This window comes from Triticum urartu, chromosome 3A (assembly GCF_056163025.1).
Source record: "Triticum urartu cultivar PI428250 chromosome 3A, HENAU_Tu73, whole genome shotgun sequence".
NCBI classification, from domain to species: domain Eukaryota; kingdom Viridiplantae; phylum Streptophyta; class Magnoliopsida; order Poales; family Poaceae; genus Triticum; species Triticum urartu.
Genome location: NC_141875.1, coordinates 746,857,928 through 746,870,870, shown reverse-complemented (window position 1 = coordinate 746,870,870; position 12,943 = coordinate 746,857,928). Strand labels below are relative to the sequence as shown.

The 12,943-nt window shown below is 41.8% G+C and overlaps 2 long non-coding RNA genes across 2 annotated transcripts; one reads left to right on the top strand and one right to left on the bottom strand.

Annotated features, from left to right (window-relative positions):
- Positions 1–1,815: 1,815 nt before the first annotated feature.
- LOC147982632 (uncharacterized) lies at positions 1,816–2,284 on the bottom strand. Its single transcript, XR_015617876.1, has 2 exons — positions 2,197–2,284; positions 1,816–2,050 (listed from the first exon to the last, which is right to left on the bottom strand). It is a non-coding gene; the product is annotated as an uncharacterized LOC147982632 (long non-coding RNA).
- A 9,840-nt stretch (positions 2,285–12,124) lies between these two features.
- LOC147982631 (uncharacterized) lies at positions 12,125–12,640 on the top strand. Its single transcript, XR_015617875.1, has 2 exons — positions 12,125–12,260; positions 12,371–12,640. It is a non-coding gene; the product is annotated as an uncharacterized LOC147982631 (long non-coding RNA).
- Positions 12,641–12,943: the final 303 nt, after the last annotated feature.

The following is a 12,943-nucleotide window of genomic DNA, read 5'->3' as shown; positions in this document are numbered from 1 at the left end:
TTTTTTGGGTAATTACATATGAACAGAAGTATCACTTTAGCTTCCGCGGAGTAGAGGAACGACCACAGCCCACAGAACTGTCGCTATTTCCTCTTCCTTCTTTGCATGCACAGTGGACAATCGATTTCTTGGATCCTCTATCAGATGTTGTCATGGCATGCTAAAGGTTCATGGTGGATGAGATGCCGTCATGACATGTTGAATCTCTCGCTTGCCCAGGCGATAGTGTATCGCTTTCTCCTTTTCCTCCTTTGCACCCACAGTGGAGTCTGAATATTTTGTGGGATTTTTGGCATCACGATCCTTCTTTAGGTGATCTATTAGATGTTGCCATGGCATGCTGAAGATTCATGGTGGATTTGGATCCTGCCAAAGTCGTACATGCTAACGACCATATCCCATAGAAGTATCGCTATCTCCTCGTCCTCCTTTGCACGCACAACGGACACTGAATTTCTTTCGTACTCGATGAGATGCTGTCATGACATGCTGAATCTCTTGCCTATCAGAGGTTCATGGTGGGTGTGGATCATGCCAGTACGAATTGCCTGCCATGGAGCGCCGCAGATCCACGCTGGGTTGCCGGAGGGCTGCCGTCTTCGCGGCCTCATCGTCCTACCAAGACGCGGAACGCGGCAGATGCGTGCTGGTTTGCTGGCCGGGCTGCCTATTACTACATAAGATTGGACAGTATCTCCTACTCCAATACGATCACGACTCTTAAACCTGATTTGCCCACAAAAATCAATCAGGACAGGAATCAATCCGGTAACTAACTATCAAATTGTATGCTTTCAAAAGAAAAGAAAAGCGTCAAGTTGTACACGTGCATGTGACCTCCTTTTCTTTAGCTGGAACATAACTAACTTAAATACGTATATTTAGTTTTTTTTTCATGGGACGTATATTTAGCCTGGTTGACTGTTTTTAGCAACCCTGGAAAAACCTGCTTTTAGCACATGGCCACATCGGTGTGTTTATGATGATAAATCTGGACTGTTCAAACCTCTTAATTCTAGTGCATTAAATCTCCACCGTTCTTTTTCTACTGTCTTAATAATAATATAATAGATCTAAAAATTAACTATTTACGGAATTTTGACATATGTATGTATATGAGAACCTTTTTTACTTTTATAATCTAAAAACATGTGTATCTGATACAAATCTATTGTATACAATATGCTTACCAAATTGCTAATAGATAAAGCTGCCCATATTAATTAATTGATAAATGACATGAGCGATGATGTCATGATTTTATACTTTTGGACGGCAATACAAATTGCACCTCGCTCATGCTGGTGCCTATTACGTGTGCCAACCGGACTACTGCTTTTTTTTCACCTTGTTATTCCTGTTTGGCTCCCGTCAGACTACACCCTTTTTCCTATTAATATAATTGTGTTTGGCTCCTGTGTGAATACATATCTGTTTGTACGTGACAGATTGTACCCAATAGATGTTCTACGTAACTTTCTTCATCTTTTTATCTCAACCGTTATAATTAAAATCAATGGATACTATTTTTTTAGCATATGTGGATTAAGGTGACGGCTTGTTTGTCTTCTATTTTAATTATATAGTAGATAGATGACCAAGGAAACCAACATACTGATCGGGTCCTCCACATTTTCTAGTGGGCCTAAAAAGATTAATTATTGTCATTGTTTTTTGTTTTAATATCCTTCGGCAAGCTTTAGTGCTTGTACTCGTCACTGGTGGTCTATGGATCTGGATATAACTTTTTTTTCCCGGCCTTCAGTGTATTGCCATGATTGAGGAAAAAATATTGCACACGACAAAAAAAAAATAGAACATCCAAAATTGGTGATCAATATATTGCACACGAAGATTTTATTATTGGATCCTAACATTTTCCATTCAGTGCAACTCTAGTAGCAGATGATGCAGTCACAATACTTGTGATGGTCGACAACCCTACACTCAGCTCTCTTGACATCAGGTCCCCAAATTTTTTGGCAGGCCGTCTGGCAAGTTGAGCCTGTGCACTTAGGACTTGAAAGAATAGTTCGCATCTCGCAATGATCTGTAGACAAGAATGCACATCATTAAAAGAAGACCAAACTGAGAAAATTACAAAGAAATTCGTGCAATTTCACTGCCAATATTATTATTCTAATCCTGTTTACAGGAGAAAGTAAACATACATGGATAGGGAGATTGATTCCTTACCATCAATGGAGTTTCCTAGCTGCACAAGCACCATAAGGCAAACAAGAATAACTTTCCCCTCCATAAGCGCAGACTAAATTTTCCTATTCCCGGCGTCCACAAGCATACGTGATCGTATCTTTATATATAGACTCGTAGGTAGAGAGCATTTTCTACCATATCACTCAATTAATTCCGAAAGATCTTTTCAATTTGTAAATATGATATCCATATAATTGATTATATTTTCCATATTTATGCCAACATAAATTCTGTAGATATTCTGAATTGAGCTCCATTAAAAGTGTTATCATCAAATCTAGCATTCAATAGCATATCATTTGAGTAGTCGCACATTAGACGTTGTTAGACTACGGTTGACCATCACCAGGCAAACTTTCTTCACCTTGTTGCTCCAAAACATCTCATTTTCCTTTCCTTTTGTTGGACCAATTAAGTTCGGAATCAATGAGTCCCGAACGTTCCATGTTTTGCCATCTTGCCCCGAACGTGCTAGTTGTCATTGGATCGAAACGCACGCATCTTACACTCCTGTCTGGCCGGGTCATCCCTGTGCTCGTTCGTGACAAGGGAGAAGCCGCCCGAACGCTCTTCTCCGCCCACCCTGCACCACTAGTCTGCCACACCCATTCCCAATCTCACCGGCAAGCACAAGAAGGAGCCTGGGCAGGGGGCTCGATCCAATGCGACCCCGCCACATCTCCCGCGCCTCCGGCGACCGCCGAGCGCCTCCAGGTTCATTCACAGCTGCCCCGTGCCGCTCCTCTTTGTATCGTTCTGCTCACCACCCTCTCTCATCCCTCTTCTCCCTTGCTGTGCAGAATGACGTCGCCGCGGCCGTCCATCGCCCGGAACGCCCGCCTTCGGCAAACCATCCTCCGAATCCGTCCATCCCCGCCCTGATCTACAGGCCCCACCGCAGGCGGGGGCAGTGTTTCGATGCGGCCTCCACTCATGCGCTCCTCGTCACCGACGAGCACCAGGACGCTAGCTGCTCTCCGGGGTCCGCAACAACCGTCAAGGTGTGGTCGTGGGCGGAGTCGAGCGTCCCTGCTAGCCCGTGCTACCACGTCAGGCATCAAGGTCTCCTTCCCACTACTGGGGAAGGGCTTATAGATGAACTCTAATAAGTGGCGGGTTCCACTTGTTACCCGCTACAAGTATTTTTTAAAAGAAGTAGTGGCGAGTACCAAAAGCCAGCCGCCACAGTTACAGGAGTAGCTGTGCCGGGCCGAGTTAAGTGCTCACTACAGAAAAATCCTCAGGGGGACTGCCTTGCTTAATTCAGCAGTGATGGGACGTCTCTAGAGCTTGCCGCAAGTGTACGACATTGCAGTGGCGTGCGGTGCCTGGAAACCTCCACTAGTTATCGTGGTCGGGTGCTCAGTTTGATGCACAATGTTAGACATCTCACCATGCTTGGTTATGCACAAAAAAGTTGAAAGAATACAAAACATCCCACCATGACTTTTTTGATGACATTGGTTTTAGTTAAACGGTGCAGAAAGGGCTTCCAGACGAAGGCCACACTCGATGGTAACATCAGTGTAACATTCAGGGTCTCATTCAGAGTAAGCTTCCTCATTCTCGTCATTTTGTCTATCATTATCATTCAATTTGTCCTCATCTTCATTGCTGCCCTCGTCATCTTGTTCATCCTCGTCATTTTGGCTGTCATCGTCATTCGATTTGTCCTCATCTTCACGGCTGCCCTCGTCATCTTGACTGTCTTCATCATCCTGGTGGTCATGGCTATCATCACGATCCTGGTCATCGTCATCGTTGCAAAAATACATTTTCCTAAACCTGTTGACCTCTCCGTTCCGGGAAAAGGATATCTACTCTCCTTGGATGAAATTATTCTGTGCAATGTACTGCTTCCATTCATCGGAATATATGATGGTTCTGTCCTTCCATTTACGCACATCTAGTTCGAATGTGCGCCCCATATCATCGTCAAAGTACATAACGTTACCGCATAAATTGTTGAAGTCAACCCTTATGTTGCATGGGATACACTATGCAGCAGGTCATCATTAACAATAAAGTCAGTACAATAATTATACAAATGGTTTGAATAGAATACTAGTTGAGGTTAAAGAATGTTACAATAATTCGGCATGAACTTTGCTAACTATTGAACATATTTTGAGTACTAGAAGTTTGATGAAACAAAAGTTAATCAACGTTTCATCAAAATATTGGCACTCATTTTGAGAACCCATGCACTTGTCATATGTAAATTCGGCATGTACTTTTTTGACTTTTGAACATATTTTGAGTACCAGAAATTTGATGAATCAGAAGTTAATCAACGTTTCGTCAAAACATTGGCACTCAATTTGAAAACACATGCACTTGTCATATGTAAATTTGGAATCAACTTTTCTTACAAAGCTAAACAATATTGTCATAGCAATTGAAATTCGGCATTAATTTTGCTTACAAAGTTGACGTATGGAGCAAAAGAAATTTGACGAAACGGAAATGAATCAACGTTTCGCAAACTCTTTTTCACTCTTTTTGAAATCCTTGTCAACAAAATGAAGCCCATGCACTTCTCATATGTAAGAAAATTCAAACATCATTGCCACTTGTCATATTTAGCAATTATTTGGTATTGAAAATTCTTATATGTTATACAACCAGTTAATCTACAAATTCATAAGATGCAAATTCTATACCCTAGAGCGTAATTTAGTCACGGAGATTGATTATACCGATGGCCGCTTTTCCAGCCGCTGACGTGATGGCGGTCGAGGGCGGCGGTCGAGCGTGGTGGTCGAGGTGGAGGACGCGGCCGCGGTCGAGGCGGAGGATGGGGGCTACATGCGATCGAGGTGGAGAACGACGCTCACTGCGTCAGATGCGTGGAAGGTATCGCCAGGTAGTTGGAGGGACTGCAGCGGCGGTCCAGTCGCGGGACGACGAGGAAGAGGAAATGGAAGAGAGAAAGACAAAACGGTGGAAATGAAAGTTGCTATCAACGGTTCTTGGGCGGGCACACAAGGGGAACTGTCCGTCGAGAGCAGTGAAGGGAGAGCACGTGCACCCGCCGCAACATACTTTTCCAAAATTTGAATTAGTTGGCGTGCTTGCCAAAATATAATTATGGCGGGCGGCTAGCAATGTCCGCCAATGCTTCCCCACAAACCAGTGGCCGGTACTTGGTCGGCGCTCGCCACTACATTTTCCATCCGGCTGGGGGGGGGGGGGGATATTTGGTAGGGCCTAGCTATGGCGGTTGTGGCCGGCGACCGCCATAGACATGCCCGTAACTGTGACGGGCATGTCCTGTTACCCGCCACTACTCTTTTGGAAAAGTAGGAGTGGCGGGTGACATTCCCTGTCCGCCACTATTTATAGTTGACCTATATTGATTTTGACAGTAGTTCGACACCGTTGGTGGCTTAGACGGCTCGACCATGTGTTTCCCTGGGTAGGGGATACCAATATGGAGATGGCCGAGGCTGGGGCTGGCGCCAGATCTGCGAAATGGATGATAGTCCACGACAGAGGCATGGGCAAGGCAGATAGGAGAAGTAAGAAAACCTAGGGCCAAACTGCTTCAAATGAAGAAGATTATGTGTATCACTTTATGGAAAGGCAATGCGATCAAAGAAACCTATCTATTAAGGAGAGTTCTAACCATAATTTGTAACATAAAGTGGATCATGTGCACAGGCATGAAAAGAAAGTCCATCAATGAAACATACCTAGCAAGGTGAGGAATGTTCTGACACGTTCAGATTTTTGCAAGTTAATTTGTTAAGAGAGGAGATTATGTGTAGTTTTGCATGAAAGGTTCCCATTCATGGAGGGGTGGTGGTGGGAGTTGAAGGCAAAAGTAAGCAATGCGTGTCGGCCTACCAACTCCTTATAATAGTAGAGATATAGGTGATTTGGTAAGATAAGAAAATATATGTGATTTGATAAGATATGAAAAATATATGATGTTTTTGTTGTATAAGTAAAGTTGTGATTGTCATTTAATAGTAGAGATAATGATAATAATAAATGGGATAATGCACTCGATTAGTGATTCGTTATTGAGAATTGTTAGATTTTGTTTTGGAAGAATATTGGGAAAAAAACTTATGTATGTCTTTTAGAAAGATTATCTCACATATATGGTGGGATTTCTGAATTCTTAATTTCCTATTATTTTTGTAAATGAATTGAACCAGCAACTACCAGAGCAAGCATCAAACAAGATCTCCCCCACTAGTGCAGAACCAGGCAATAGCACCGGTTCGTAAGGCCCTTTAGTGCCGGTTCGGTAACCGGCACTAAATTGTGGGCACTAAAGCCCCCTCCCCTTTAGTACCGGTTCAGCACGAACCGGTGCTAAAGGGCAACCATGTGGCACGAGCCAGCTCCGTGGGCACGTAGGACATTAGTACCGGTTGGTAACACCAACCGGTACTAAATGTTTGGGTGTGTTTTGGTTTTATTTTTTATTTTTACTTTAATTTTGTGTTTTCAATTTAATTTAGTGATTGTTTTACATTATAATGAGTTGTTAAATCATTTGGTGAATGTACCGCAGATTAGTTTGACTGGATGCGTGGATACTAGCTAAGTCATCAAGTATATGTCATATCCATATTATATATACTTGATCACCTAATTAAGTGATCGAGGTAATATGGATATGGCATATACTTGATCACTTAGCTAGAATCCATCTAGTTGAAACTAATATGCAGTTTCTTTCATAAATGATATAATAACTCATCATCATCATCATCATCATATTAATATAAAAACTCTTGCAGCATATATATCATCACCAACGGTTTTCATAGCAAAGATATCATCGAGTTCAACATGGTAATGATATTATAAACGTTCATAACACCACAAAAGCAAATCACTCTTTGAGATTAAGTTCAGGACGAAGAACACGGACATGAGAGGACAAGTACTAAGAGCATGAACTAGCTAAGTAATCACTCCTGCTGCTCTCTCTCAGGTAAAATATCATAGAACATGTATAGCTTTGCTGATTCATCATATTGGAGCATGCAGATGAACCTGTCTCCTAATCGTGGGTTGCGCTTCTGATTGCTGCCCCCTAGTACTTCTCTGTGATCGTTCACAATTTTGCTCCAGTCTTTTACTATTAAGCATTCCTCGCTATTAGAAATCCTGAATGCACTAAAGTGCATTGTAGGATATCTTGGCCGTAAGCTAACAATATTCATGGTACCTTTAGTCTCGATCCAATCAGGCACAACATTCATCGGGAGTCCCTGTTGAAGAACATCGTATAGTAACATACTTAGCAATGAAGTTTAGCTTAAAAAAATAATGTATGCAAAAGATGCACCGAGGAGAAATAGTAGAAATCTTACCATCTTTCCTAAATATATGTAACCGTAGTTCAGTACGAACACTATTGCTCGCACATTTTGAGTACTAACATTTCTAAGTGCAGGAAAGAAATTTGTCTTGACATCATCAAGATCCTCAAGCCATGAAACATAATGACTTGTCTCCTCGCAGTTTAGTTCAGCCCCGGGACAGTGGACGGTCCTGTCTACGAAGCGCCAGACATGTTTGCTTGATTGGAAGTAAGCTGTCAATATAAATTGAGATCTATTAATTATTCAACTGGTTCAAATAATCTCATATCGAAGACATAAATATGGTTGAGAAACTCACATAATGGTAGAACTGGAGGCGTCTGCACATCGACCCAGATGTCTCTATTACCTTCAATATCATCTTCCGGACGAATATCAAAGGTGATAACCATATCAGGCTCAATGCATAAGCCTTGCATAGTGCTTGCCAAGTTTTGCATTCAAAATAGGTGTATGTGTCTGCATTGTATAATTTAACGTTGAAGGGTATAACCATGCTCGGTCTTCAAGTAACTCTTTTTACCTCCATAGTTTCGTTAGGACTGAAACATATCTTATCCAAGACAAAAATTCTTGCATGGCAGGGGATACGCTAGTAGAATAGTGAAAAATTAAAATTAAAAGTTGAAGTAAATGAAGCATAAGTCATGCTTAATTACGAAAAAAGACTTGTCGTTGTGACTTACTGTATCTACTTCGAATTTCTTATCCAGCTTGATGCTGAAGCGTCTATCATCAACTAGAAAATTTCTGCCGCACAGGCCGCGCTGGTCTTCGGAGTATTCGCACATAATGAAATCGTGTTCGTCGTCAGACGACATTCCTATGTTCATAGGTGAAACATTAAACACTTATTAGTTCTATTAATTCAACTAATTCTGTTAATTCAACTAGTTCAACTAATTAATTGAACTAATTCAACTAAGCACTTACGAAAAATATACCTAATTAATTGAACTAATTCAACTAACTAGTTCAACTAATTAATTCACCTAATTCAACTAAACTAGTTCTATTAATTTTCTTACTAAAAATAAGGTAGCTAGTTCTATATAATAAAATGTTAATTAGATAATGAAATCTCATATAACTAAATTAAATATATACCTAAATTTTCTTACTAAAAAAACTTTTTCTATTAATTTTCATACTAAAAATAAACTAGTTATATTAATTCAACTAGTTCAAATCTCATATATATACCTAATTAATATCTAGCTATACTAATTCAACTAGTTCAACTTGTTCTAATTCATCTAAAATTGACATTAATATTTAACATCTTTTCCATATAATTCATCTAACATGCATTAACATTCTAACATTATTATCTACGTAATTTATCTAACATTAATCTAAACAACAGAAAATAGAAAATAAGTAAAAACAATGTGTGTGTATGTGTGTGTGTGTCTGTGTGTGTGTGTGTACGAGCGGGGGGCGGCGGCATACGGGCGGCGGCGCGGGCGATGCGACGGGGACGGGCGGCGGGCGAGGCGGCGGCGACGGGCGGCGGGGGCGACGGCGGTGATGGCGACGACGGGTGGCGGGGGCAACGGCGGTGACGGTGACGATGGGTGGCGGGGGCGACGGTGGTGACGGCGACGGCTGGCGGCGGGGGCGGCGAGGGTGGCGCGCGATGGGCGACGGGCGCGGCGAAGAAGTTGGATCGAGAAGAAGTGGTGGTCGATGAAACTGAATTTTTCGTAGTGCCATATATATAGGAGGGGCCTTTAGTACCGGTTGAAGCCACCAACCGGTACTAAAGGCCAATTTTCGCCTGGCCAAGGGGCGGGAAACGGCCCCTTTAGTACCGGTTCGTGCCACGAACCGGTACTAAAGGCCCAATCATTAGTACCGGTTGGAGCCACCAACCGGTACTAATGATTGTGTGCTGCCACCGGCGGTGCACAATGTTTAGTCCCACCTCGCCGAGCAAAGGGCAGCCGCACTGGTTTATAAACCCAGCCACGGCTGTTTCTTCGAGCTTATCTATATATTTGTCTTCTGGGCCTAAATAGGGCGCGCTGCCCTATGAGTCTGCTGGCCCTTCTGGGCCTGCATTTGCACACCCTAGGTCTGGCAGGCCCACTGGGCAGCGCCCCAACAAATTTTTATATAGTTTTTTTCTTTTCTGCATTATTTATTTTCTTTTATTTATTTTTGAGTAATTTTTATATAGTTTTTTTCTTTTCTGCTTTATTTATTTTCTTCTATTTATTTCTGAGTAGTTTTTTGTCACCCTCTCTACTCTGATACTCCGAAATGATAATACCATTGCAAGTTTCAACATTTTCAGAATTCATTTTGTAGTGATTTTCAATTTCACGGTCATTTAACTCTCTAAACAATTAGGTAAATGACCGAAAAACAACAAATGATGTCAGAACATGTTGGAAATTGATGACGTCGCTTTGAATGTTGCATACTGAACACAAAAAAAGTCCGAAGTTCAAATAAGTTTAAAAACATTGAAGTGCCCGTGTAACAGATGAGTTCTCGTCCGAAACCCTGATACTCCGAAAGAGTTTGTCCAGTTTGTACACGAAGTGCGTCCAGTTTTTGCCGTGACCCTCTCTACTTTTTCGCACATGCTATGTGGGTGAAATGATGATACCATGTCAAGTTTCAACATTTTCAGAATTCATTTTGTAGTGATTTTTAATTTCACGGTCATTTAGCTCTCTAAACAATTAGGTAAATGACCGAAAAACAACAAATGATGTCAGAACATGTTGGAAATTGATGACGTCGCTTTGAATGCTGCATACTGAACACAAAAGAAGTCCGGAGTTCAAATAAGTTTAAAAAACATTGAAGTGCCCGTGTAACAGATGAGTTCTCGTCCGAAACCCTGATACTCCGAAAGAGTTTGTCTAGTTTGTACACGAAGTGCGTCCAGTTTTTGCCATGACCCCCTCTACTCTTTCGCACATGCTATGCGGGTGAAATGATGATATCATGCCAAGTTTCAACATTTTCAGAGTTCATTTTGTAGTAATTTTCAATTTCATTGTCATTTAGCTCTCTAAACAATTAGGTAAATGACGGAAAAACAACAAATGATGTCAGAACATGTTGGAAATTGATGACGTCGCTTTGAATGCAGCGTACTGAACACAAAAGAAGTCCGGAGTTCAAACAAGTTTAAAAAACATTGAAGTGCCTGTGTAACAGATGAGTTCTCGTCCGAAACCCTGATACTCCGAAAGAGATTGTCCAGTTTGTACACGAAGTGCGTCCAGTTTTTGCCGTGACCCTCTCTGTTCTTTCGCACATGCTATGCGGGTGAAATGATGATACCATGCTAAATTTCAACATTTTCACAGTTCATTTTGTAGTGATTTTCAATTTCACGGTCATTTAGCTCTCTAAACAATTAGGTAAATGACTGAAAAACAACAAATAATGTCAGAACATGTTGGAAATTGATGACGTCGCTTTAAATGCTGCATACGGAACAGAAGAAGTCCAGAGTTCAAATAAGTTATTAAAAAAAGTGCAATGCTGGTTAATTTGCTTCAAGCCTTTCGGAATAGTGTAGACTGCACTGCACATAGCTCAGTGCAATCTATGCTATTCCGAAAGGCTTGAAGCTAATCAACGTGCAGGTGAGCATTGCGCCTCTTCGTCATTGTCTCTGCACTCACGGCTTATAAACCGCTCATGCTGCCTCTCTCTTGGGGAGGTGGGACTAAAAACCAGTTTACTAAGAAACTCTAGTACCGGTTCATGCCATGAACTGGTACTAAAGGTCTTCGTGGGGGCCCCAGCCTGACCACAGCCGCACTGGCCTCATTAGTACCGGTTCGTGGCATGAACCGGTACTAAAGGTTGCCCACGAACCGGTACTAATGATGCCCTCCCGCCTAGCCGTTGGAACCGGCACTAATGTGCTTCACATTTGACCCTTTTTCTACTAGTGTCCCTTCAATTGGATTTGGTCTTTTAATGTGCGAGAGAAAAATCCAATGGGATGGGGTGTTGAGAGATGAGGCGAAAATAAACCAATGCAAGGGGGATGATGGGAGGTTAGACAAAAAATAAATAGGTGAGGCGAAAATAAACCAGGATATCAAGCTACCAACTTCCCTTTTAGAGTAGAGATAAGAGTAGAGATTGATCAATGATAACTGATTTGCACGTATATCTATACCAATATAAAAAAGACCCAAGGAACACATTCAATTAATCTCGACCATCAAAATAGATCAATCAAATGACCTAGATAAGAAATAATTAATGTTTGTGCTTATGTCACAATTAATGTTTAATTTAAATTCTATCTAATATCAACATGCAATTAATTTTCTACATAATATCAACATTCATTACCCGTATACGTATTTACTACTACAACATTTATTCAGGTTATTCACGAACGCACACTAGCGACCTTTGTCATAAGCCACAAGCTGGGGTTAGATATTAGGCAAGTATTAATCAACATTAATGAACACAATTAATTCTGACCAACATGCAACATTTTGATACACATATCCTTCTCAGATATTAATGCAGGGCCAAGAGGCTAAGACTTCCATCACTTGTATAAATAGCACTCCATCATCATGTTCTTATCCTCACACTCCCATCGCATCCAACAATTTCATTGGATCGAGCAATTGGTCATGGCGTTCAACAGCGCTCAACTGCTTGCTGCCTTCTCCTTGGCCCTGCTCCTCATTTCCTCCGGTAAGTTAAGATGCTCGGATCGTAGTACTGAAATTCCGTATTGTAAATTAGGATCATGGAAACACTTATTAACATGATTTTTGGGTGTATCGGTAAATTGTGTGGTTCAGGTGCTGCGCTGAAAGATTGCGCCCGTATTGATATTGGTGAATGCAACCAACATAAATGCATTACAGCCTGCATCAAATTAAACTTCAATACGGCTATCTGCGATAATGACGCAACCAGCAAAGACAGCGGAGGAGACGTTTCCTTGAACGAGATGGGGTTATATGGGTCGTGCGTGTGTTGTTAGATTTTATTTTATGGGCTTCCTCTTCTTAAAATTGTAAACCTTGCCCTGTCAAATAATAAAAATCCAAGGACTCTTCTCGCTCGAATTTGATTTCCTTGTCGTTCGTCGTGCGCGTGTGTGTACAACCGCGGATCGTGTCGTGGGGCCAACAACCTTATGTCTTCCCCTTCCTCTATTCTAGTCCACTCCTTTCTCTAATCCATTCCGGCCGCTCTTATCCATTCCTCAATCCCTTGAGATAGATAGAGAGAGCGAGCGAGACGGAGCTAGCCAGACAGAGTGGTTGTACCCTCCTCCACGGAGGAGAGCTCTAGGAGTGTAGCAAGCGGCTGGGATGGAGATGCGCACGAAGGGGACGCCGACGGCTTGCGTGTTGGTAACGCTGAGA